General features: G+C 44.1%; 1 protein-coding gene across 6 annotated transcripts in view; it reads left to right on the top strand.

Annotated features, from left to right (window-relative positions):
- The window catches only part of LOC149307510 (D-glucuronyl C5-epimerase), a 44,041-nt gene continuing 16,760 nt past the window's right edge, over window positions 1–27,281 (top strand). The window contains exons 1-3 of one of the 6 annotated variants that reach the window (XM_089539320.1): window positions 1–84; window positions 1,863–2,146; window positions 20,859–20,936. The gene's annotated coding sequence lies outside the window, so the exon portion shown is untranslated. Of the gene's footprint in view, window positions 85–1,862; window positions 2,147–8,733; window positions 8,861–10,238; window positions 10,382–17,589; window positions 17,613–20,858; window positions 20,937–27,281 lie in introns of those variants that run through there. The other 5 variants (XM_089539321.1, XM_089539322.1, XM_089539323.1 and 2 more) reach the window with 5 other exon arrangements.

Genomic DNA, 27,281 nt, shown 5'->3' on the forward strand with positions numbered 1-27,281 from the left:
TGTCTCTGAGAACGGGGCGGGCGGGCCCCTTAGAACGGGAGGAGAATAAAAACACCTTTATGTTTCCAGGACCCGCCCTCGCAGGTAAGAAGGTGGGGCGGGCGGGAAAAGGGGAAAAATGGGGGGGCTTCTATTTTTTGGGAGGGGAACCCGTATTCTTGACCCCTAAAATGGTGGGAAAGAGTTAAATGGAGGCAGTGTATGCAGATATATGTTTATCTGGGGGGGCTGACCTTTATTTGTTCTACATAGGGGGTTGTTTCCCCTCAGTATTGGGGAAGGTCAACAAATCTGAGGGAGGGGTGTCTCTTGTGCCCCCCTAAATATCCCAGCCTTAAAGGGATCGAGGAGGGGGTCACTTTGACACCTCTTTAGGCCCTGTTGGGATTTGTAGTTTCACCAAAGTCCCCTGACCCTAAAAAGACTACAAATCCCAGGATTCCACAGTTAAAGTGGGGTCAAGTTGCATTATTTCCACACTTCAAATGTCAGTTGTTCCTGTTCTGAAGCAACAGGGCATTTATTTAGACCCTACAATAATACATTGCTCATATTTGATCTTATGAGGGGGATTTGTAGTTGCATCTAAGTCCCCCGACCCAAAAGAAGACTACAGATCCCATTATTCCACAGGGAAAGTGGTGTCAAGTTGCATTATTTACACACTTTGTATATGAGTTATCCCTATTCTGGAGTAACAGGCCAATTGTCTAGATCCCACAATAATACGTTGCTCATGTTTTATCTTATGAGGGGGATGATGGGATTTGTAGTTTCACCAAGGTCCCCCCTTAGGCCTTTTGTGGGGGTGCCTCCCAAGAACTACAGATCCCAGCATTCCCCCGGAAGGAGCCATAGAAGTGATAGTGGCCTCAAGTTGCATTATTTCCACACACCTGAAATGTCAGGTATTCCTATTCTGAAGCAACAGATCCCACAGCAATGCCTTGCTATATATATATATATCTAGGTTTTATATATGTCCTATATGCTTTCTCCTATCCAGGGGACATTGGGATTCCCTAGGAAGGAGCCATAGAAGTGAAAGTGGCGTCTGGTTGCATTATTTCTACTCACCAAATGTGTCTGTTCTTCTTATTCCGAAGCAAAGGGCTGATTATTTAGTCCCAGAATAGCATTTTGCTCATGCTTTTCTCTGGCCAGGGATGGGGCCACCAGCCATGGGCCTCTTCTCGCCCCAAATGGCACCAGGTTGCATTGTAAGGGGGTCCTTGGTATCCCCTTGGGGACCCAAACCCAAGGATGCTCAGGTCCCATTACACACAATGGGGCATTATTATTGTTGTTATTGTTATTGCTGATATTACATTGGGACCTTGGTATCTGCTGGGTTTGGTTCCAGGGCCCCCAATGGATACCAAAATCCAGTGATGCTCAAGTCCCTTTATATATAATGGGGCACAAATCCATGGATGCTCAAGTCCCATTAAACTCAATGGCATTGTAAAATGGCGGCCCTTATATAAAATGGCAAAATCAAGGTTTGCTTTTTGGAATGTTTGTTTCTAATGTCCTCAAGCTGTGGATGATGGGATCCATGGTGCAGAACCTGTGGATAATGGAGGCTGTGTGTCTACAGTGCGCCCTTAAAATGTCTCTGCAAGAAAAGATGGGAACCCTTTTTTCTTGGGATGAATTGCTCCTCTTCAGTATATTTCGGAAGGGTAGGCATTTGTTGTTGTGTGCCTTCAGTTTGTTTCTGACTTATGGCGACCCTACGGCTAAACTATCCTGGGGTTTCCTTGGCAAGGTTTGTTCGGAGGAGGGTCGGCATTGCCAAGGCTGAGAGAGTGTGGCTATTCCAGTGGCTGCCAGTGGTATTCTCTTCCTTTCCCCCTCAGGGTGGCCTGCCTCGCAAGAAGGTGGTTGTGAGGATGGAGTGACAGTAGACAACCGTATCCACTGCTTGGAGCTCTTTGGAGGAAAGGTGGGATCGAAATCCGACTCATACTCTTAACTCAAACGTGTGAGCCACATCTTGGAGTGGTTTGAGTGTTGGACAATGACTCCGGAGACCAGGGTTCAAATCTCCACTCACTCCGTTGGGTGAATCACAGTCTCTCAGAGGAAGGAAGGCAAGGGTGGCAAGCCCCCTCTGCCCAAATCTTGCCAAGGAAACCCTATGGTAGGTTTGCCTTTGGGTTGCTGTAAGTTGGAAGTGACTTGGAGGCAACAAAATGTGGATTCATACATCTGTGTACACAACAGAGTGCAACAATAACAACATGTAGTTTTATACAGCCATGTTTCTCCATAGCTCTTTCTTCTTCTTACCAATTTGGTTGCTAACAGGGGTTGCCTTGATGAGCCAGTTCTGGAGGCAGGTCTCTGCAGAAAGTCAACTTGGGTGAAAAGGCTAGGTTCTTGGCCCCAAAGAGCTTGCTGTCTGAATTAAATTGGTTTAATTGGATATTCTGCCTGGTTGAGGTTCGGTGAAGTGGATCCTGACCTGGGAAAAGGTGTGTTTATAGGCTGCCTTCTCATCCTGTGGGTCTGTACATGCAAAATGTATGTGGTTCTGATCTTTCTTTCAAGTCCGTGAGAAAGACTCAAGGGTCCACCTGGCAAGATGCAGGATTGCACATATTTTGGGGGCAGCGAGAATATCATCTCTCTCCTTGACATATCATGAGAGTCCAAGCCAGGCTTGCAAACACTTCCTTTCCTCTTTTCATCCAAGCAGCCCTTTTTCTCCTTCTCCTCTTCCTCTCCAGTCGCTTTGGAAAGTGCAGATGGCCGAACCCTGAAGGTTGGCATATATTGTGTGGTGTGCAAATGCTATCCACATTTAGGGTGCCTTGGCTGAGCAGAAAGATTTATTTTTGTCCTGTGTCTTCTTGGTTTCAGTTGGCTCTCTCCAAGCCCCGGCATCCACGAAGGTGGTGTGTGTGTGTGTGTGTGTGTGTGTGTGTGTGTGTGTGTATTTCAGATTCTCCAGTTGCCTGGAAGAGACAGCTTTGGTTGCTCCTGTCACACTTGCTTTTCCTGAGTGAATCTTCCAACCTGTCTAGTCTTGTCTGTAAGAGTAAAGGGTGCATTGCACGGATGATGTGTTCTGAGAGTTTAGAGACGCAGAAGAGCGGGGTCGCTCTCTGGGATTTCCTGCGGAGCAAGAGGCGGAAGGTGTACCTGTAAGGTAATGGCTTGGAGGGCTTCAGCATCCCTGCGACGGGTGTTTAAACGAGACTTTGCAGGCTGTTTATCTTGCTAGGTTTTGGGGCTGTGCCCCCACTGCTTTGTGTCTGGATGGATGGAGCCTTGCCTTCTTGTGTTTTGCTCCTCCGCAGGTGCCACCGGAGCTTGGGAGCAAGTTTGTGAATGGCTCTTTGTGTGGGGGCCGGCACCTGCTTCCTTGCAGCACTGAGGCATCCAGGCGGGGGGATTAAAATGGCGTAGCATAAGCGCACTGGAAGGGCGCTCTTTGGGAAGCCAGGGCTGCTCGCCTGACCTTAATTTAGCACCTATTACTAGAAAAGTGCCAAGTGTTCTTCTGGGAACCATGGATGTCACCGTGTGGAAATAAATGGCATTTGGAAGTGGCGACGCTGAAAAGCTGCATAGAGGAGCGTGGGGTTTTGCGTGTGTTTGGCTTTGTTTCTTGAAGACAGCAGCCCTTGTCTTTACAGGTTGGATCTCTCCTTTTAGTTTACACATCGTACACCGCTTAGAGACTGCTAAGTTCAGTATGAAGCGGTATAGAAATGTAGCTGCTGTAGCTCTTGCTGTCTGGAATACTGAGATCCCAAATACTGCGACATCCAAGAACATTTTCCATGGGAGACAAGATAGCAACACCTTTGCTTTCTGATGATTCAATGTACACAAACTCTGTTTCATGTACTAAATTATTTCAAAAACATTCTGTATAAAATCACCTTCAGGCTGTGTGTATAAAGTATATATGAAACATGAATGGATTTCATGTTTAGACTTAGGCCCCATCTCCAAGATATTTCATTAGGTAGATGCAAGTATTAGGAAATTCAAAGCACTTCTGGTCGCAGGCAATTTGGATAAGAGAGATCCAACCTGTAATTTGTCTTCCAGAGATAAATCCAAGTCCTCCTTTGTGGTTTTATTGTTTTTATCTTACTTATTCCTTATATATATATGTGTGCGTGTGTGTAGTTTTATTTTATTTATACTCTTTCCCAGCCATGGAACTCAAGGCTGTTGACAAAAGGTAAAACAACTAAAAAGTTCACAGTGCAGAAAAGTTAAACTATAACTAACCTACTAGTAAGATTTAAGGGTAAACAACTAATACAGACAGCACAGCATGTTATTAAAGGGCCTTTCATTGTGAACAGTCACTTCTCAAAGGCATGTTGAAACAAAGGAAGGTGAGTTTTTCTGAATTTTTACATTCAGGGTCCTTCTGTGCTAAATTATGAATAAGCAGCTAGTAAGTGTGTAGTTTTAAGAGGCTGCGCTGAATATCAAAAGGTCCGTGCTTGAAAGGGCTTAGTAGCTGGCCTTGGGAATGTCTCCGCGTTCCCCGGCCAAAAATCTGCAACATGAGGATAGTAGTATTTACAGAGTTGTTAAAGTTGCTCATGGAGCCTTTGAAGCTTTCTAAAGTATGGAATAGAGGTTAGCTATTCTCCATGCCATGATGGCTATCTTCCAGTATGTGATTATTCCACCTGCGAGTGTTTCTTCAGAGTGTTTTACTGATGTGTTGGGCCCAGCAAGAAACCCATGGGAATCATCGTGGGCCAATTTCATGTTCAGTTATACACGGAAATGCCCTCCCTTCAATAGTTTGGTTGCATTTGGAGTGCTTATTCTGGACTGTTGGAAATGCAACCTGGAGGATTCGGCTGTCTCCTTCCTCCAGCCAAAATAGGTCACTTGGTGGGTCTTGAAGACCTGCCGCTCTGTCCTTGCGCACTGATTGATACCTGCAAGGCTTTGTCCAGGAAAGATCTGATAGAGATCTCTTCCTTTCTTGCTTTCCCCAGAAACCAGGCATTCATGCACTGAGAAATGTGCAGAGTTCTGTGCTCGGTGTGGCATGGTTTCAAGGTTCCTCTGGTGAGGAGGAGGATGAATGACCATTTTATTTATGCCCTGATTTGAAGATGCTGGCTGTAGAGATTTCTTCTTTCATTAGGCGAGGAGCGAATGTGAAGCCCATCCAGAAGAACTCCTTACAGCCAGCATTGCAAAACCTTGTTATCAGTCACTTTGTTATTGCTCTTTCTATCCTTCCACCACACCTGATTTCATGCCCCCCTTGTGCCTTCCTCCCTGGGTCTTTGCTCTGGCTAATGCAAAGAGCATGCCTTCTGGGTAGACCCATGGTAGGCGGTAGGCATTGCACATGATGCCATACAAAGGTTTGAGCAGGAAGGTTAGCGAACTGTCACCTGCGTCCTCTGTTCCAGAGTTGTTTTGCTGGCTTTCCACATGGGAGGCGAGCCAAAATTAATGTTCCGGCCCCCTTTTTTCAGAAATCACACCCTGGCGTTTGTTCTAGGGTTGCTTGGCCAAGCTCCAGTGCCTCCTTGACGGTTGCATTAATCCAGCAGCCTCTGCAGACGGCAAAAGGTTAGCAAAAGTACACAGCGGGGTTCAGTAAGACACTCTAGGAAAGAACTTGATGCCGGCTGCCTCTGGTGCCGCTTGGTTTATTTGCAGAGCTCAAAATTAGCAGAGGCCTATAATGATTAGTAGCTGGCCTCGCGCCCAGAAAGACGCCAAGTGCTGGGCCTGGCATTCATTTTCTGGAAGACAATTGTCCCCTCGCTCTCTCTCTTTTTTTATTACCGAATCAATTCTTTGACAACAGTGCTTCTGTTTACAATGCTGATGATGCCAGGGTTATATGGAGAGGAAAACAAGAGTGGCCAGATATGACCCGTTCAGCCGCCTGGCCTGGTTCCGTTTTTCTCTCTTTTCTTTGCAGCTCCAAGCGATGCACCTGTTTACGCACCTGGCCACCAAAGAGAATATGCAGAAGGCTCTATTTTTAGTCTCAAAAGCGCCACTCCTCCCTTGCGGGTTGAAAAACACCCAGTGCCTGGCGATAATAGTGGCATCGGTTTATGATGCCTCGCAGCAATCTTCCCTCCGCTGGTGCCCTTCGGGTATGTTTTGCATTGCAGCCCCCCATAGTCGCCTGGGCCCAGCTGGAGGATTTTGGGGATTGTAGCCCAGCACAGCTGGGAAGGGGGACACCAGGCTAAGGAAGACTGCTTTGCACACACCACATGCGCTGTTCTGTTGACCCTGGTGGCTTTGCAAAATGGCTGCATGTACGTCTGGTTTTCTTCTCTGAGAAAATTCCCCAAAGAAGTCAGTGTATTTGAGTTTTTACCTCTTGGCCAGAAATAGTGTGATGGACCTAGACTTTTGTCCCAGAATAAGTGAATTCACTAAGACTGGGGCTGGCGTTCAGGCAGCCCTCCAGCAAACCAGGGTTGGCTGGTTTAAACCGTTGTTTAAATCTCACTTTAAACCATAATTTAAACCTTATTTTAAACCATCGTTTACTTCCAATGTTTCTGAGAGCCCAGAGGGATGGCAGCTCCGTTCCAGAGGGCTAATGAAGTTTTAATTAAGTCTGGTTTGGGGTGTGGCGTCTCAAATGTGCAGATTTTTCAAAGCAGGACTCGTGTTGTGTTAGGCAGTTGTAGGTGATCTCTATTCCCTGTTGGCAATGCTCAAAATGTTGCAGGGAAGGGGTCAGATTCAAAGGCTGCCTCTTTCCATGGAAGGTTCAGCAAGGTTAGGACATCCTCTCTGAGCGTGCCACTCAAAACGGAGATGGGCTGTCAAGGCATGGAGTGTGTCTTTCCTGGCGGTGTCTGTGGTGACTTAGTTCTCTTATGCAGGTACATCAATGGCTGAAACTGGAATACAGTCAGCCATCTGTATCCACAGATTTGGTATCCACAGGTTCAACCATCCACGGCTTGAAAATATTCCCAAACGAAGAAAGAAATCCCAAGAGCAAGCATTGAGTTTGACATTTTATATAAGGGACATCATTTTACTACACCATTGTATAAAATGGGAGTTGAGCATCCACAGATTTTGGTATCCATGGGGGTTCCTGGAGCCAAACCCCAGTGGATACCAAGGGTCCACTGTAGTAATAGTAGTAGTAGTTGTAATAGCAACAACAACCCATTGTATATAATGGGTCTGGAGAATTCACAGATTTTCGAACCAAACCAAGGGCCTACTGCAATGAAAAGAATAATAAACCCATTGTATAGAATCCAGGGATGCTCAAATCTCATTATGTACAATGACACAATGAAATGGTGTCCTTTATACAAAATAGCAAAATCAAAGGTTGCTTTCTGGAATTTAGATCTTTTTTTAATATTTCAAAGCTCTGGATGCTTAAATCCGTGAAGAATCTGTGGATATGAAGGGCCGACTATACAGTATTTCAGTCTTTTAAAACCTATTCATAGAATCATAGAGTTGGAAGAGACCACAAGGGCCATCCAATCCAACCCCCTGCCATGCTTTTGTTGTTGTTGTGTGCCTCCAAGTCATAAGGCAAGCCTGTCATAGGGTTTACTTCCAGAGAGGGTTTGCCATAGCCATCTTCTGAGGTGGAGAGTGTGTGACTTATTCACTGTCCAAAATCGATGTACCTGATTTTATTTTGATCCTTGGAAATACACTGGGTTGTATATTTTTAATAAACAAGCAGTGTTGCTGTCAACGCAAGGGTTGTGCTGCATCATAAACCTTTAGCTGTGCGTGATCCGATTTAATGCTATGCAGCCCTGATGTAGGATACTGCCAATGTTGTTTTCGTTTTTCAACCAAATAAGTTAACAGTCAAGGTATTTTTCTCTCTCCTCTCTGGTTCTTTAAACACATGCCGCCTCTAAATTTGTCTTGGAAGTTGACCCAGGGGCAGAACAGTTCGCGCAGCCAAGCCGTACCCCGAAGAAGTGCTTTCTTCTCGCATTAGGAAGCGTGGGCCTGCCTGCAAGGTGTGTGCTTTGAACCGCTGTGAACTGCAAGGCTTGGAGGGAAATGTTTGATGTTTCGGCACAGCGGCTTGCCACTTCAGATCTGGAAAGATCTTGCTTGTCAGTCAGGTTTCTCCCCCCGTTCTTTGCAGGTTAGCATAACAAGAATTTTGGGAAAACATATCCAAGGGGAGCTGTGTTGGCTGTACAGCAAAGTACCATAACATCTCAAATCCACAAAACCAAAGCCTTTTGTTTGGCCAACCAAAATGCACAAAATACTTTATTGGATAGAGAACATGGAATTTCTCAAGAAAACTCTGCTGTTGCACTTGGGATCTGCTGAAATGGCCTTCATTTGGAGCAAAAATGCACGGAGGCTCTTTTTATGGCATTGCTTTGATTCTCTTCATTAGAAGGAAAGGAAAATTCTCCCAAATAACGTTGCAGCATTAAATGGTTCTCCCTCTGGCCTCTAGAGACAGGGAATGAAGCCAAAGGCCAGCTTTGGGAATGGTCTGTATGTAAGCACAGGTGAAACACAGGGTCTAAACCAACGGTTCCCAAACTTTGATCCTCCAAGTGTTTTGGAATTTGACTCCCGGAAGCCCCAACCGTCTTGGCCAACAATCAAGAATTGTGGGTGGTCAAGTCCAGAAAATCTGGAGGATCAGTGTTTGGGAATCAATGGTCTAAACTGTATTCATTTCCAATGCCCACTGCTGAACGGAGTCTTTATGGCAGTGATCCTCCATTTTTATCCCTCCAGATGTTTTGCCCTATTCCAAGATGTGCCGGCCGGGATGCCCTGCGGTCAGAGATTTGGGGAGTTGAAGTCCAAAACCTCTGGAAGGACAGAGGTTGGAAGCCATGGTTGAGGTGGCATCGGAGATGTGGTATGGAAATCTATATTTATTGTTGTGTGCCTTCAAGTCATTGCTGATTTATGGCAACCCAAACCTGTCGTAGGGTTTTCTTGGCGCTATTTCTCAGTGGATGGTCGCCACCATTGCCTTCCTCTGAGGCTGAGAGAGTGGTATTTGCTCAAGTGGGTTTCCTCCAGTGCTTTTCAGTAAGTGGGTTTCCATGGCTGAGTGGGGATTTGAACCCTGGTCTCCCACACACATGCATGCATACCCATATATGTTTATCTGAGCTATTATATTACAATCAGTCATACCAGATGGGCTTTCTGTGAGTCATTCTGTAAGTGGTTTTCTCAGTAGGATTGCTAAGCATTGCAGAGAGTGAGTGAGTGAGGCTGAAGGAACTAGGGATATACACCTTTGCAAAAGAAAATGAAAGGTTGCTTTATTAGGTATATAGCTTTCTTCAGGTAAGTATACTAAACATTGTGTTCTTTCAGAAATAGTCTTTTTCGGAGATAGTCTTTCCCTCCCAGAGTTAGACTTTCAAGAGGTTTTTCTTTTTTGGTTAAATGTAAGGGAGTCATGTGCCGTTCTTTACATTATTACAAATATCCCAGTAAAATAATTTCCAAATACAGGTGTGAACGTATTTGAAGTGCCAAATCAGTGGAATCATAGCACTATAATTGTGTAGTGTGTGAAAGGCCCTAGGAGTAGACTGGCTTGTAGGCATCTCTTGAGGTTCATGGTTGTAAAGGGATTTAAACTTGGGTCTGATGCTAAGCCTGAGCTGGACTGTCACTCTGATGGGTTTTAAGATTTAATGTCTGTGTGAAAAGGGGACTTTCTATGGATAACAACAGCCTCCCCAGATTTGGTACCTTCGGGTGCTTGGCACATCACCTGTTCACTTCATTGGCAGCGATAGTGTGGAGTAACCAGTTTGGGGAAAGCTGTTTGGCATGTGTTGGATCAGAACTAGAAATGACCAAGGTGTGCTAGAGAGAGTCCGCAGGGTCCTGTTTTGGGGCCATTCAAGGAGTTTCTGCTTCCCAGTATCGGTTCGATCTTCTGTGATTCTGTAAGCATTAAGATGCTGAAGCTGCAGTCTGAGATCTGAATCATTCTCTGTATGTCTTTGAAAAGCTTCTAAATATGATTTTTCAGCACTGTCCCAATTTCCAAGCCACCCTTAAAATGTAGCTCCTTGGTTGTAATGCCTCCTTATTTCATCCTTTCCGTTCAGAATCCCATATTATCTGCCTTTCACATCTCAGCCGATGAAACTAATCGCCTTCTGTCCGTTATTGTCTTTACAGACCTAAGAAGCTTTCCCCCTTTTTAAGGATGTTCTTCTCTTTCAGTTAGATTATGAGACAGTCTTATCTTTTCCAAAGCAGCACGCAAGCAAACGGAGGAAAGATGCGCTGTAACCTCTCCCCCTGCTTTGTGTCTTTCCAGGAGAGGAGCTGTGGCTTTTCAAGCGCATGTTGTGGATTTTGCACTGGGTTCATCTTTTCGGTTGGTGTTGCCAGGATGCTGTGCTAGGTAGGCCTTTGCTCTGATCCAGGGTCAGAATCCTTTACGTCAAAGTGCTGTGGCAAAGGTGGACCAGGTTTCTGAGCATCTCTGTACATCGTGATCATGATTGCAGGCGTTGCCTCCTGCTTTATTTCCTCTCCTTTCCGGATTGACAGCCCTGTTCACAGCTGTGTCGCTGTGTGATGCAGAAGCCTGGTTTCCATATGGCTGAGCATGGCTAGGATTTCCTATGGTTCTGGCATTGTAGCAGGTGGCTGTCTTCTGTTTGCACTTGTCCGTCCGTCTGTCTGCCGATCCATCCTTCTATCCATCTGTCTGCCACACACACACTCCTCCTTTTCTGCAAAACTGGGACTCAAGCAGGCTTAGAAGATAAAAAGAAGTACAAGTAAAAACATGTAGCTAAAACACAGGAAGTTATGATTAAAACAGTATTAAACCATCCATGAAATAAACATTTAAAATAACTGAGCTATAAATGCAAAGAGTAAAAGTAGTACAGTTTGAATATCCCTTATCCAGAAATCTATAATGTGGGGTGGTTCAAAAAGAAGGGTGTAAAGGTGATCAAGAACAGCTTTACTTTTGCACCATCACCCAAAATCCGAAATCATCCACATGGGTGGCTGAGATAGAGAGACCTTGGCTTTTTGAGGGTCCAGCAGTGCACAAACTTTGTTTCATGTGCAAAATTATTCATAATTTAAAATAGGCTTTTTTTGCATGTTGTACAGGTTTGAGCCTCCCTTATTCGAAATGTTTAGGATCAGGAGTGTTTCGGGTTTTGGATTTTGGGGGATTTGGGAATATTTACATATACATAATGAGATATCTTGGAGATGGGACCCAAGTCTAAACATGGAATTAATTTATGTTTTGTACGCACCTTATATGCATAGCCTGAAGATATACAGTGGCATAGTAAAATGGTGTCCCTTATATAAAATGGCAAAATCAATATATATATATATATATATATATATATATATATATCTCCAAGCCATGGACAGTTGACTCCACGGATGCAAAATCCAGGAATACAGAGGGCCACCTATGCAGCTAATGTAAGAGACCCTACTCTGGCCCTTGGAAAACTGGAGATCTTTTTATTCCATGATTGTTGACCCAACTTTTGATGAGTAAAATATCAACTTGTCCATAGTGGTTTGGACCACTGGCTTCTATTAGGTTTGGGAAGCTGCTTTTGAAACTAGAAGTGGAATTGCCTTATGCCAACTATGCACCCATTTGTTTTTGTGTGGCAAGTCTTGGCAATGATTAATGCACAATTGGATGCAGTGCATGTTCCATTCTAGGTAGCTGCATTAAACTGGGTCAGTTATTTTTAAGTCATGATTATTTTATCAATGCTCTTTCTAAAGTAAACCCCAACAACTTCATTAGAGATGAGCAGATAAGCCCTTTTAGAGATGGATACTCCATTGCAGCGAAAACATGTTTGTTGCTCTTGCGATGGGGAACAACATGACTTACAAAACTGAACCTCCAGCAATCTTGGTCCCCTTTAATTAGATTTCTCTCTCCTCTGCCTCACCTGGATTCATATTTTGGAAAGCTTCTGTTCTCTTTTGGCAGGTGATTCTTTCAAAGCCTTTGTCCTCAGGGTTTTGTTTAGAGGTACATTTTTGTCTTGATGTGTTTTTGTGCTAGAGGAAATCATTAAAAATACAGTGTTTCTAGGCCACGTTCCCATCAGTTTTTTACTCAGCAGTTAAGCCTCTGAAAACGCATCTGCTTGTCTCTTCCAGGTCAGTTGAAGAAGGGACCTGGATATTCTAGTGTTGTGGGAATGCCCAGAAATATCTCACTTAAAGATGGATGGAAGGACGCTTGGCTTGTTGTTGTTAACTGCCTTAGAGTCAGTCTCAACTCATGGCGACCGTGTGAATGGAAGTCCAACCATCTGGCTTTTGGTCTTCCTCTCTTTCTACTTGCCTACCTTCCTACTTCCACCTTTCCTGGCATTATTGTCTTTTCTAGTTGTGCCTTTCCATTAGGTTTGTTGTTGTCAAGACCACATATACTCTGAATTTTGCTTTTAATTTAAGAATGATTTGTTCTTGTGGTTGGAAATCTGCTGAAGACTCAGTCCAAGAGGGTTGTTGAGTGAGGTTTACAGTTGTCATTGAGTCGATACCTTTGGGTTCCATACTGGGAGAAAGGTGGATTATAAATCAGTCAAATGGGTACAAAGAAAATGAACGGTACCTGTTTCCCCCTTTCCCCCGAATTCCTTCCCTCTCGCAGTTCTACCTTGTCTTTGCTGCCTTCTCCTTCCCTGCTAGCTCTTAGTTCTTGACAGAAGTAGCCATAATTCTCTTGGCCACCATCTTGCACACGCCTGTGAAAAGGTAGTACATTTTCCTTGTTCTTGTTGTTTGTGCAGTTTTGGAAACCTTAATGGTCTGGCCTTTTCACCCTCCTGGCTTTGAAGGAGTTTGGGAGGGATAGTTTTCTTTTTTGACTTTATGGGTCCCTGCTGCTCCTTTAATCATGTGTGTAGCTTTGAATTGCCAGTAATTAAAAGGCCGGTGGTACCTAATGAAGACTTGCGCTTTCACTGGTCTGATGTGAAGGCAGATTCAGAGGGGGACCAAGAGATAAAGTAGCCCCTTAACCATCCACCCCAAAAGGAAAAAGTTGGGGTGCAGATTATCACAACATGTCTTATTGGGGCAACTTATTTTTCCAAAATGTTTCATTGGGAGAAGGAGTGGGGAAGGGGTGCAGCACCCCAAGATCCTCGGAGGGTCCCAATGCAGCCCCCATCCAGTTGCCCACATGCCATAATTTGTAATTTCCACTGAGGTAAGTCGATTAGCAAAGAACTATGGCAAGCCTGATGGGTGCATAAAGTTGGACCACTGTAACCCAGACATCTTGGTCAGAGAGAAGGAGGGAAAGTGGAGGAGGAAGGCTTGTACTAAATAGATGTTGCCCCCTCCCCATCCTTACTAAAGAGTCCCAGTTCTTTTATATCCCTTTGATTGGTTTGGCCTCGGTGTTAATAGCCTGGCTCCATTTCTGTAGAGGTTGCTTTTTAATGGCTGTTAGATTGATTGACAGAGATCTGACATCAACTGCGTAGATTCAATCTCCACATGTGGAGGAATGCATTCATTGTGCGCCTCAACCCTTGCGTTGGATGGAAACTGAGTCAAGACGCCAGTTGTGCAACGGTTAAATGCATATTTGCACCCATGCACACTGTGAATCCATATGCACTGGATGCATGCACATCAGTGTGCAATGATGCACAGTGTACAACTCTACTTCTGCAACCTTGAATTGAGTCCAGGTATTCCACATTGGACAAAAATCTCCAAATCCTCCTGTAAAGAAACCTAGCCACGCATGAGACGCTAACTGGATTCTAGGCGTTACATTTATTTTATATTTTTTAAAAAATGAGCGTAAGGCATCTTGGGGGCCTTGTGAATTTTTAAAAGGTGTAAACCTTTTAAATAAATGATGATGCTGATTTCTCTACATCCCTAATCTCTGAATCCATTTAGTGGTAGAATTAACTCCCTCTCTCCTGAAAACCCACTGGCTGCAGAGCCATCATTACAGAAGCATTGCGGAGTATTGATTGCTTAAGAGATTTTTTAGAAAACATGAAAAAGGGCCTTTTTTGTTGGTTGTAGTCAACTATTAAGGGCTAACAAAGGATTCTTAGCTGTGTTCATAAAGATCTGTGTCTTTTCCCCCTCTTTTCTTCCTTCAGCAGTTTAAGGGTGGATAGGAGAGCAAGCAAGAAAACAGCTTCAGTGGCATTTTGCAGTATTAAATTTTCAGGCGTTTTCCAAGTTCTCACGGTTGGTAGGCTGCTCATTAATTCATGGTTTTGCTAGCAAATAAAGTGTTTGAAAAGTCAGAGTGTTTGTAGTTTTGTGAGACTTCACACACAGTAAAAGGCTGGTCTTCTGCTAAGGCATTCTGGACATTTCTATTTCAGACTCTGAACACATTTCTCTTCCTTCCAGTTTAGTCCAGTGCCTCCTTTTTCTCTAGGCTGCTGGTGGACATCACTGTGGTCTGTGGGCTACAAGTGGCCCCTGGACCCAACTTTGTCACCCCTGAAGCCATCATTCTCCCCCCCCCCCAGTTCTTTAAAAAATAAGATGCTATTTTTGCCTCCAAACCATAATGAAAGCTCCCTAAAATGCATGAAAACACAAAAATGCCCCCAGCCTTGTACAGTCGCCCCACCTAACTTGTGGATCTGAGATCTGCAACCTTGAATATCTGTGAAGGGGCAACTTCCACTATTCTCAGTGGCGTGAACACAGCGGCACGCCCCATTCAAGCCTATGGGGCTTGAACATGCATGAGCCTCCATTTTCGTGGGGGGTCAAGAATGGTTCCCCCATGAAAATGGAGGGCCAACTGTATTCCCAAATGTATCTTGTTTTCCTCTGCAGTATCTCTCAGAATGGCACCAGGATGTCCTGTCCTTCCACCTGTCACCATTTTGAGAGGGCCTGCAGAAGAAAAGGGGGCTCGCTCTGTGTGTGTCTGTGGCTCATGGGGGTCTGTGGGGAGGAATGGCTCCTCACCCTCCTTGCCCACTCCTAATCTAAGCAGAAGACAGTCTCCAGTCCACAGTATTTTGTGAATGATTTCTTGTACAACTTGAATGCTTATCTTGATCATTAGGACTCTATTGGAAATCCTTATTGTTTAAGTGGATTGAGTGTTGGACTATGGTCTCCAGAGTCCTCCTCTGTTCCATCAACCAAATCATTTTTAAAGATGATGAACGACAGGGGGGTCAAGACAAAACCTGTGACACCCCACTAGTTGCTAGTTGACTAGAACACAAACCGGTGGATTCAATCAAAAATCCACCCAACAGTGATACCTTTATTGGCCAACCAAAATGCACAGTATACTTGGTTGCAAGCTTTTGAAGGTCCACTGGCCAGTGAAGCCAGTTGGGCTTCGAAAGCTTGCAACCAAGTATACTGCACATTTTGGTTGGCCAATAAAGGTTTCACTGTTGGGTGGATTTTTGATTGAATTTGCTAAATGGTTAGCTAATCCGTTTTGTTTATATTATTTATTGGAAAGACAGTGCACTATTCGAAGCCTCACCCTCCAGACCACAAGAGATTCTGAACTGCATGCCTCGGCCTTAATCCTGTTGGTTAGTGCCTACCAGCGTGCAACCATTAAATCAATTACTGAATGGCGAGTCAATTGGGAAGCGCCTTTGATTCAGTGGGTCTCATTTATTTACGACTAACAATAGAATTCAGAATTAATGATTTAGCCATATTAATCTGAAATATCAGTTTGCAAAGGGATCTTGCAGCACCAGTTTGCGAAAGAAGTTGTAGCATGGACTTCTGTAGACTGGGTCTGCTTCCTCAGAAGCATCAACTCTACGAAAGTTTATCCCACAAATTGATCCAAGTAGTTATTGTTAATATTGGAAAGATACCCGTAGCTTTGGCTGCGATGCTCATGATCACAATGCAGTTTTGCATTGCGACCCTTTGCATTCTCCCTTCAGTTTCCCATTACTAACAGGAGCACGTCAAGGGCCCTGTCTGAGTCATAAGCGAAGCCAAGCCTTTGCAAGATCAAGGAGAGGAACATTTTTCTGGTACGAGAGCCATCTTTGCTGGGTACGTTTCCAAGCAATTACAAACTCCGCTTCTCCTTTGATATGGTTTTTCCCCCTCTCCCCACAAGTATAAAAGCCACCTTCGTTTGGAAGAGTTAATTGGATCCTGTCCATACAGGCTGCTGTTTGAAGTTGAACTTGAAAAAGATGCGTCATTGCTTATGTGGAAAACATAAAACGAAAGTTAGAGAAAAGAAATCAAAACCTCTGTTTCAAAGCCAGCTGGGACCTTCTGACTTTGCCCACCATCTTGTGATCTGATAAGCAGACCTAAATCTTTAGCCGGGCAGTTTATTGAAAATGGTTTGCCCCTTGGATCGCCCCCTAATAATCGAAGGGGCCAGGCGCGTTCCTGGTGGATTTATTCCACAGCCCCTTTTTCCATTGCGGGGGTCTTGTGTTGTAGATCAAATGGTGTGTTTGTGTCTTCTTCCAGCCCCCATTGCACAGTTACTGCAATTAAATAGAACAATACTGGAGACTAAACTAGGACCCCAGTTGCTGTCTGTATCTGAGAGTCTGGGATTCACATAGCAAATTTCATCTTTTCCTATCCCCATAGTTAAAGCAGGGCCATCCTGCAAGGTCTCAATCGGATTAGAAAAGAATGTCTTTGAAGAAGATGAAGGCTCCCGGTTCTATATTGCAGCTCCTTGGAAGTCAGAGGACCTGGAAATTTTATTGTGGTTAGTATGAATTTAGGTTATTATCTTTTTCCAGCCCTTGTTGGAGAAATTCATGTTTCCAGATGCTCTGACCTGAAGACGACTCATCCACAGAAATAACATAATGTCAGGTCTGGTTCAAGGAACCATCTCAAGGTTGATTTTTGCAAGTTTTGGGGTGTGAGTGGGTAGTGTTTTGGGGAGGTAGCGGAAGTAGGAAGAAAAATGGTCCCCAAACACAGAATAGAATCATAGAATCATAGAGTTGGAAGAGACCGCAAGGGCCACACATGTCCATTGAAACCATCACATGTATATGTTGGTCTGGATGAGATTTCTCTTTCTTTCCCACTTTGTAGACCACTTCACATCCTCATTCCTTCCCTGTATTGTGTTCAGCCCAGTTGTCAGTGGGCTGCACCGAGTTATTGATAAGTACATTGGAGAGGAGAAGATGGCTTCCCACTTAATGTTGCCCCCAATAGTGGGACACAGAGGGGACCCCTCCAACAGAACCCAATTCTCAGGCAGGCATATATAGGGAGAGACGCTCCCTCAAGCGTCAAAAATCCCAAGCCACTAGTCTCCACTTGCACAGCGATAGAACAATATTTGCTTTGCATTTATAAAGCTTGACCTCAAAAGGGTTTAATCTTTCTGCACTATTCCAGATCATTCTGTTATGTGTATGTAAGAACAGGTCTTAATGGAGTTTGTTTTGGCACAGGGCAATAGTTTCAAATCAGAGATTGGGTAGGGCTTGTTGACATTCATATCTGATATTAATAGTATTAAAGAGTGATAAAACAGGTTTTTCTAGTTGGTTTACACACAGAGCATTTACAATCTTTGCTCCATAGTCACCTTTAGCTGGCCCCAGGGAGTCACTGTGCTGGGACAGAAAAACTGCTAATTCAAGGTCTGTCTGTCTGTCTATCTATCTATCTATCTATCTGGTGTGTGTGTGTAATAAACTAGATAAATTAAGATAGATTTTATTTAATTGCTTAGCTTCATATGATAAGAGGAAATGTGGAAGGATCAGTTAACAACTGCGGCAGAGGAAAGTTGGATGTCTTATTGTGCATGTTAATATGTGTTTATTAATGTTTGTAGGTATATGCAGTAATGGGATGTTGGTTTGGTTTTCCTTTTTCTGTGTTGTTGTGTATCCATCCTTGGTTTTAACAATAGTTTCAAAAAACCCAACAATGGTGCCTTCACTCATTCAGTCCCAAGACACCCGCTGCTGCAAATGGGTTTTGCTAAGGTGGCAATGGTGAGCAGCTCAGGTCTCTTTGCAGTGACAAGGCAGCCCTAAGTTTCCCGCTGCCCTTGGCTGTAGGACATCATTCTGTGTCCAGAACAAGGGACTCAGCCTTGCTAACAATGTTGGGGGCCTCGTTCTGAGCTCAGAGCGATGTGTCTTCAGTGATGGTGGCAGCGGTCAGCTTGGGGCCACAGGAGTGAAGGTGGCTGCCATCGTCACTGCAAAAAGGACTGGAAAACCTGCAGCAAACAGTGAGCTAAGTCAATGCAGGTGGAAGCCCCAAATGAGGTCTAGGCATCATGAGGACAGTCCGGACCCAATTTGGGGTTTTGAGCTGGCATCATGTTAACATGACATGGCCAACCCAGGAAGAAGTTGGAGTATTTAGTCCATGTAGAGAGCCAGTGTGACATAGTGGTTTCGGCATTGGACTAGGACTTTGGAGACCAGGTTTGGGATCCCAGCTTGGTCATATAACCCAACTGGATGACTTTGGTCAAGTCACAATCTCTCAGGTTTAGAGGATGGCAGTAGCAACCCTATCCCCAAGGAAACATGCCAGTAAAAACCCCTGATAGGTTCTCCTTAGGGTTGCCATAAGTTGGAAACGACTTGAGGGCGCACAACAACAGCAAAAGTCCATGTAGACAAGCCCTTAGTGGCACCTGACGATGGATGGGAAAAGCCCTTTCTCAGAAGTGTGAAAGTGTGTTTTCTCTCTTGTTGCACTCTCTACACCCGCCATGCCTACATGTCTTTGGGAATTAGAATCATAGAATCATAGAATCGTAGAGTTGGAAGAGACCACTAGGGCCATCCAGTCCAACCCCCTGCCATGCAGGAAATCCAATTCAAAGCATCCCTGACAGATGGCCATCCAGCCTCTGTTTAAAGACCTCCAAGGAAGGAGACTCTATCACCCTCCGAGGGAGTGCATATCTATGGTGTCATTAAAGCCCCGGTTTGAGATTTCCATAGCAGCTGAAGTCTATTCCTTTTCGCTGTCGCCTTAGGTATTTTTGAAACTCGGATACTTTTTTGGAGGACCGGAGTTTTGGACGCCAGTTCCGGCATTGTTTCTTCAAATTCTAAGACTTGCTGTTAGGGAGGAGGACCTCGTACGTATGTTTTGATGGTTGTAATGCTTTTTTAAAAAGAAAGATCTGTGGAAGAGAAACTGACAACTTAATGGTGCATGATGCACTAATAAAGCTGCCTGTATGGTTATATTTAATCCTTTAAAAAGGAGAAGGAGTACACCGAAGTTATCAGCATGCAGAAGGCAAGTGGCAGGCTTAAAATATATGCAAAGCCTTGGAGAGGCGATGGGAATGTACTGACGGTCTGGCAGAGAGATTCTGACAGCCTCATCACATCTTTCTGGAAGAGTAAGATCTGAATTATTAAAGCTGCCTTTGTTTATTAAATGGAGCCTCCAGCGGACGGATTATATGGAGAAACGGCATGCGGACTGCGGGCGTATTAGGCCTAGTTTTTAATGTTGGATTTTAAAAAAGAGACAAAAGTAAAATGTTACGGGCATTTAAATAAGATAATACAATTTTCACTCGGCCTTTTGGAAACACTGTTCCTTCCAGCAGTTTTTCTTCTTGTATAAAAGGCAGAAGGAGAGCGAGAAGTCTGCCGGTTCTTATACAGTTGAACCGGAAACCCATTTAAAGCAAAATAAACAAAAGGACCTTTGAATAGAAGCCGTTTTGTTGATATTTGTTATGGAGGTGGGAATGAGAAATGGCAAGGTTGTGTATATAAACCATTTTGGGGTGGGAAGAGTTTCAGGACTGGGAGTTGTTGTTCTCTGTTGATAGGAATAAATAGCATGATGTTGCTTAAACATGCTTAGATTAAAAGTTTGTTTTCCATTTTGCCGTTTGCTTGGAAACTTTAGAAGTGAACAAGAAACGAATCTCGGCGCGTAACATTAAAGCAAAGGATTGGGATTCAGTAATAAATAAATAAAATTAAAATGAAGGCAGGAGTTTAAGTGTGCAAAAAACCGATCCTAAAAACTAAATCATGGAAAAAGCACCTGTGCAAAGTCACACCAGCGTTGCAACGTCTGCAAGAGTAACGGCAGCACCAACCAGGACTGGAAATATTCCAAACAGAGTGCCTTTGGACGGAGGTTGCCTTTGGTGGGGTGTAGTGTGTTTTCCTGCTTTCCAAAGTCTGATTTAAGACATACTCGGCCTCTCCCCCTCCCGGTCCCATGGGTCCTCAGCTTTTATGTCTGGACTTTGAGAAATAGGCGCATGATGGAAAGTCTTTGCTTCTCCCTTAGGCCACCAGAAAGACAGTGCAGTTGTTGCTCCAGTGCATGGAGGCAAGGGGTTTGTTTTCCTTTTTGTAAAACAGAGCCAGAAAGTTTGGGGCTGTTTCGAAAGCAGAAGAGCGGCGGTCGGTCTCTGCCCCACTCTGGAGGCTGCCAGCAAGGTTTTTAATCCCCCGTGTTTTCTTACGCAAGCAAACTCTTTGAGTGCAACTCTGTAATGGTTTATTTAAAAGCCAGAGTCCTGTAAGTAACAGAGAGGGATTTCGGTCCGGCTTCTTCTGAAATGTTTAATGAATGCTGTGCCTTGTTCCTTTCCCTGACACTCCTGGGCAGCGGTTGGGATTAAATCTTCAATTAGGTGGGATTGTGTCAGGCCAAGCAGATTAAGCTCCCTTTGCTGCGGAGGCGGCGGCTGCCTGGCGGAGGTGACATGGACGCCTTTGATCCTTCTGGGAGTCCCGGTGTCGAGTCTTGCCCCTGAGCCGATCGGAAGGGCTGCCTTGAAGAGCCGGTGGAGCTGCCTCTCGGGGTCTCTTTCCCCCTTTCTTTCGGCAGAAGACGTATTTAGGGATCCTAATTGCCTTTGCTTTGTAATCCTCCAGGTGGGGTTCCATGGAAATGTTCTGAAAAGCTGGGATTCGGAGATGCATTAGCGTTTAGAGGCCTCCTCTTGACTGAAGGTAAGAGAGTCTTAATCAAATCAATTTTTCCTTTTTTCACTCCTTCTCCTCCTCTTCTCTGTTGCAACCGGCCCCAAGGAGGCAGGTTTAATTCTTGGAAAATGCACCATGGCCCCTTCAGCCCCTAAGCCATTAATGCTGTTTTAATAACTTCCGCAGGCTGCATCCGCACTGCAGATATAATGCAGTTCAACACCGCTTTAACCCATGCTGTGGGATTCTGGAACTGTAGATTGTTATGGCACCAGAGCTCTCTGAGAGAGAAGGCTAAATGCTTCACAGTATTTCCAGAATTTCCTAGCATGGAGACATGGCAGTTAAAGTGGTGTCAAAGTGGGATATTTTTGCAGTGTGCCCAGGCTTTCAGACTGGCATATGTGGAAGGTGTCATGTTGATAACTAACCCAGAAGAGTGAGGAAGGGAATGATGGAGAGGCTGATGATGATGATGGGGATAAACGGGTGTGATTATACCTTTGCAAAGAGGTGATGGTTTAGCATCAGCAGAGAGAATACTGAAGGTCTCTTTTGTGCCGAATATGATATGTAATCTTCTTGGTTGGTTAGTAGGGGGATATCATTGCAGATGGGGAGAGAGGGAGTGGAACTGTTTAAAAAGCCTTATTTTTAAGATATCATGGCTTCAGGGGCCAGCTGGCATCTTCCAGAAATCACAGGTGCCCCGTAATACACAGTTACTCAATATATGGTTTTTATTTCTTGTCGCTTGAGTCACGCTTTCCTGAGCCAAACACAAGTCTCCTTTTTCATGCTCCATTATGTGACCTTCATGCAGCGTTCATTATCGCTAGGCTAAATTTGTGCCGCTGCAAATTAAAACGTTTTCCTTAAAAGCTTGAATATAATTTTTTAGGGCCGTCACATTAAAAAAATAACTGTCACATTATTGAAAACGTGAAAGTTCTTAAAGCGGTGGAAGGTTTGACAGTAAGGCTTTCTGGAGAACTAATCTGCTTGGCAGTTTCTGAACCACAAGGCTTAACTGGAGATCAGTGCTCACCAAGGCATGGAAGAGCTTCCCAAACAGCCAAATTCATATGAGACCATTGACTTTCAGAAGCTGAACTTTAGGTGTAATTCATCTCCTTTCTGTTCATTGTTTACTGGAGAACTGGAGTTGGAATCACAGTTGAAACACACTCCTTAACCTTGGGTCCAGATGATGATGATGATGATGATGATGTTTAATTGAAACCTCTCCATATTTATTTTTTCCTTTCCAAAAGATGCACAGGTTGAGTCTCCCTGATCTGGAATGCCAAAATCTGAAATATTCCAAAATCCAAAACCTTTTTCATGACTGGCGGAGATAGTGACACTTTGCTTTCTGATGGTTCAATGTATACCAACTTTTTTTTGTGCACAAAATTATTTGTAGTTTTGTATAAAATTACCTTCATTCTGCAAGGTGTATATGAAGCATAAATGAATTTTGTGTTTAGATTTGGGTCTCATCTCCAAAATGTTTCATTAGATATATATAAACAAATGCAGGTATTTCAGAATCTAAAAAAATCCAAAGCACTTCTGGTCCGAAGCATTATGGTTGAGGGATGCTCATCGTATATTGCTATAATAAAGTAGTGTTAAATGTTGCATGTAATGTTATGGATATGGAATCCTCCATGCTCCCATGAGTCCTGTGTTTCCTTCTAATGCAAGATGGGTTTCACCTTTTAAAAATAAATTGTCAAGTTTTTATTTTAAGTGAAGAAATTTGGCAGAAATTTTGCATTGCTGAACCTACAAGGGAGCAAAACAAGAGCAAAAACCATAAGAACTTCTATTTCCCAAGTGGACTTTTCCTTCCGTCCTTGAATTTCTACCATTGCAGAGATGCTGAAAACAGTTCTCTCCTAGTTCTCTTCTGTTTGCTTTTCCTTTGGCTACTCTGATGCCTGCTTTTCTTTGGACACCTACAAGGTATTTCTAAATATTCAACAGCGCTATAAGTCTGGCGCCTGGAAGAAAATGTTGTTTGGGGGGCAGAATGACCAATGGCCTCATACCTACATCCCCTGATAGCTTTGTTGTGAGAAGGGCTAAATCTTTGTGCAAAGCTAGTGTTACACATTCTGTCGCTCTGAGAAAGCCAGAATGATTGGACTAATACCTTGGAATTCTGCATCAGATGTTTGCTCTCTTGCATTTATCCAGAAGGCTCAGTTTGGGCATCAGACTTGTTGTAGTTCCTAAAATTTGTGTGTGTGTCTAAATTTGTGGATTTAGGGTCACCCTGCCTTCTCCCACTAAATATTTAAAATGCATTCTATAAATGTCCCATGCAGTCTGCTTACAGAACCTCCTTTCCGGTGCTTTTTTTAGGATGGAAATGCTTGCTTTTCCGAATGACAAGAGTTTAGATGAAATTAAACTGCAGCAGGATGGCATTTAATATTACGCCATTATACATATTTAGAAGCAGGTTAGATTGGATCCTGGGGAGGAAAAGGAAGGTTATTCATAGACTTCTCTTTTGGAAATGCTGTTTTGGGTAGGGGGAAAAACCCTGATGGATGTATTGAACATGGCTAAGATGTGGGTGCTGGAAATTATTTTGCTGTCATAAGTTCCATATCAGAGCCTCAATTGCCTTCAATGTTAATATTGGGGATTTTATACCAAGTGGGAGCAGAGAGGAGGAAGGTGAGCGATGATTAGAAAAAATGTCAGCGCTTTGTGTAAACTATTTGTGCCACCATGAATTATTCATTTGCACCCTCCCTTGCCCAGACTGCTGTTTTGCAGTGTTTAATGTATTCTAAATGACAGTGATTCAGTTAATACAGCGACGGAAGAGAGCAGGGGGCTGGCTGCTGAAAATACGCATTGCCTAGCAGGTAGCGGAGGTGAGGAATGACTTCTTGGCTTGAACTTAAGAGAAAGATGGTACATGGGAGCTGCCATAACATTGCGCATTGTTTACAATGGGGCTCAAGCATAGGCGGAAATCGCCATACGCGGCAGGATCCGGAACTAGGCTTTCTCAGCTTAATTGTAAACCTAAAAATAATGGTGAATAAACATCTGCAGAATTTCTGAGAATGCCTCTTGGAGTTTCTTGCCAAGAGGATCGTTTTAGGGCAGATCGATGGGTTCCATTTTGTGAGATGATTTTATAACTTCCTAACTTTTTTTGGTCCAGAGTAATGTTTACATGATTAAGATGAACAATGAAGCCATTTTGCTGAAGGTTTTGACACCCTTTTTTGGGGGCGATAGATTTTTCTTAGATCAGTGACGTTATTGTAGAGAGCATGTCTCTGCAGTCAGTGATTGTGAGATATAGGTTTCCAATGGGCTTGCGACCAGCTCCGAGTTTGCAGACTCAATGAATAACTAAATACTGTACAGCTCCTTGACTTGAGGGTTCAATGGAAAGACTCAAAGTGATCAGTTCAGAGGATTTTTTAAAAAATGAGAGATAAGCAGTGATAATCAATAGCCAGAAAGCCAGTGGTCTGAGTTTTGGACTTTGACTTAGGTGGCCAAGGGAGGAGGAGATGGACAAGGCAAAGAGCTCTCTTGTCTGCAAAGCCCAGCTCAGTTTCTTGCAAAGCCCAGTTCTGTTTGATGCAGGTTCTTAGGAGTTTTAAAAGTTTCAAATACCTTCCTATCTCTGATCATGGGTTGGAGGTAAGAGCAGAAGAAGCTTACAGGCCAGTTGGAGAAATCCCCATGGGTTGCACCAACTCGAGACCCAAAGGTTTCCCTAATTTTCCTCTAAGGAGGAGTGCAGGTCCGTCAGAAAGTCTGGCATTCTCATTTCCTGGAAAACTTTGTCCCTAGCCAGCTGGTGTCTTATCTGCTGGGCTTGGGCTTCACAGTTTTGGCCTTCATCCAGTCTCCATGCTAACTCTAGATGCCTGTTGGAAGCTTCCTGTGCCTCAGTTGGAATGTCATGCAAACAGGGCTGTCATCAGCATACCAGTGACACATTACTGGTGTCACTGGCTTCTAGCCAGCGCTCAGGCTTGATTTGCTTTTGGAACAGTTTACTTGTCCTTTTGGCTGTCCATGGTCTCTGCGGAAGTCTTCTCCAACCCCACAATTCAGAATGAGTTGATCTTCCTGCTTTCATTCTCATCACTGTAGGGTTTTCGAGGGAAAACGAATCCAGGAATGGTTCACCATTGCAACCCTCTGCACTCGACTAACCAGAGCAAAGTAGAATCCATTGCCACTGTCTCTGAGAGATCTTTGCTCTAGTTTCCCACATGAACATTTGGTGACAGGCCAGTAGTGATGATCATCTTCTGGATCCTAATTTGGCTTTTTCAGGAGTGGTCTCACAGTTGTGTCCTTCAAGGTGGCTGAGACCATTCCTCAAAACAACATTTATGGGCACCAGAACCACCAGAGGATTACCTCTGTCTCCACTTAACTCCCCTACTAAACACCATAAGGCATGATGGTCTGCTTCAATGGTTCCCAACCTTTGGTCCTACATATGTTTTGAACTTCAGTTCCCAGAAGCCTCAGCCAACTTGGCCAACAGTCAGGTATTATGGGTGCTGAAGTCCAAACATCTGTAAGACCAAAAGTTTGGGACGGCTGGTTCTAGCTGCTTGTCTCCATTGTAAATATCTGAGATGCTTAAAATGGTTCTGCACATTAAAAAGATTTGTAGCCTGTTTGATCTTCTGCCTTATTGGTAATTTCTAGATGTTTTTGGCCCGTAACAGATAGCAGCAATTATTCATATTGCGGCCGTATGAATTATAGTAGCTCTTCTATTAAATAAGACACTTATTCACGGAAAAATAAGCATACCATTGCTGGTGGAAAAATTGGGAAGAGTTTTAATTATTCCCAAAACGTCTGCAATTACTGCAGAAATAAATCTTACTCTAATGTAATAATCAATAAAAAATAATGCAATTGGTATCTAGTAGAGCGCTATTAAGAATGGTTGGCGCGCAGAGAACTTACTTATGATCCAACAGCCCACATGGGTTGTGAAGTGAGCAAAATCTGTGTACTTCAGATGAAAGGGGAACTTACAACTTGGATCCCAGCCTAAACGGACCACATCCCAAAACTCCCTCCATCATTCATAGGGTCATCCACTCGCTCTGGCCTTAGGCAACATCTTCCCTCCTGCCTTTGACACATCTTTAAAGTTGAACTTGTTGCCTCATCACCATACACACATATTTTGTATTCCCATAACTATGCTGACAGTCTGGTTATAAAGGCGCTTCTTGGGCACCAGTTCACGCCGTCCTTTGGTCCTTCTGTGCACCAGTTCACTCCAGTAGACCAAGTCTACCAAATCTTCGGTCCTTCCTGGGGACCAGTTCATGTCATGCTTCTGAGGAAGTAGACCAAGTCTACAAAAGCTTCTTCTGGGCACCAGTTTGCTCCATGCTTCTGAGGAAGTAGACCAAGTCTACTAAAGCTTTGGTTCTTCCTGGGCACCAGTTCATGCCATGCTTCTGAGGAAGTAGACGCAGTTTACCAAAGCTTATGCTATAGCATCTTTCGCTTATTTAGTCTCATGGGTGCTGCAAGATCCCATTGCATACTGATATTCCAGACTAACATGACTGTGTCTTTGAATTCGTCCCCACACTAATGGAAAAGGCCTTCCTTGAGACCCATTGCAAGTTGGACTGGGTAGCACCTTGTCTCAAGGGACCAGTGGCCTGAGAGCCATCTTCTAAGAGGCTTCAGCATAGAGCCGCCACTGTTGCTTGTGTTTTGGGGTGCCACCATCCTTTTCTGGATTTGGCTAAAGTTTTCCCCTCGCCTCTCAAATGGTTAGTAGAGGCTGACATTCCTGGGCAACCTCAGCCACCAGTGCTACCAAATGCAAGTGAATGGCAGTCCATCCAGTTCTGGTGCCTTGAAGGCAGCAAGGCAAACCTGGAGATTCACTGCGGAGAGAATTATTTTGCAGCCTGCGAACAAGGCTTTGTACCTAGAGGTTTCCAGGCAACTTCAAGGCGGAGATATTGAGCCGCTAAGTAGCTGCCTCACAGTCAATAAATTCCACCTGTCAGATTCCTGGAGAACTGATCCGATAATGCCGTATTCTTCCCCACATACTTTTTCGGCTTAACTGACAGCTGTCCCTTGAATGGCGGCATTCCAAGCAAGACCCTTCATTATCTAAGGTTATCCAAGGCTGTGGAGCTTAATCTCTTTAATGGCTGGGCGAGAAGGAGCAGCCAACATCAAGCAGTTCCTGGTAATGTAGGAGCTCCTGCTCCCAGACTCTCGAAGGGAGTAGATTTGCAGACAGAGATGGAGAGCGCAGGGCATAGATATACTTTGGTTTGTTTCGGAGTAGTGCAAGATTACACTTGGAACGAAGGTGTG

This window comes from Sceloporus occidentalis, unplaced genomic scaffold (assembly GCF_023333645.1).
Source record: "Sceloporus occidentalis isolate IW3139 unplaced genomic scaffold, rSceOcc1.0.p SCAF_9, whole genome shotgun sequence".
NCBI classification, from domain to species: domain Eukaryota; kingdom Metazoa; phylum Chordata; class Lepidosauria; order Squamata; family Phrynosomatidae; genus Sceloporus; species Sceloporus occidentalis.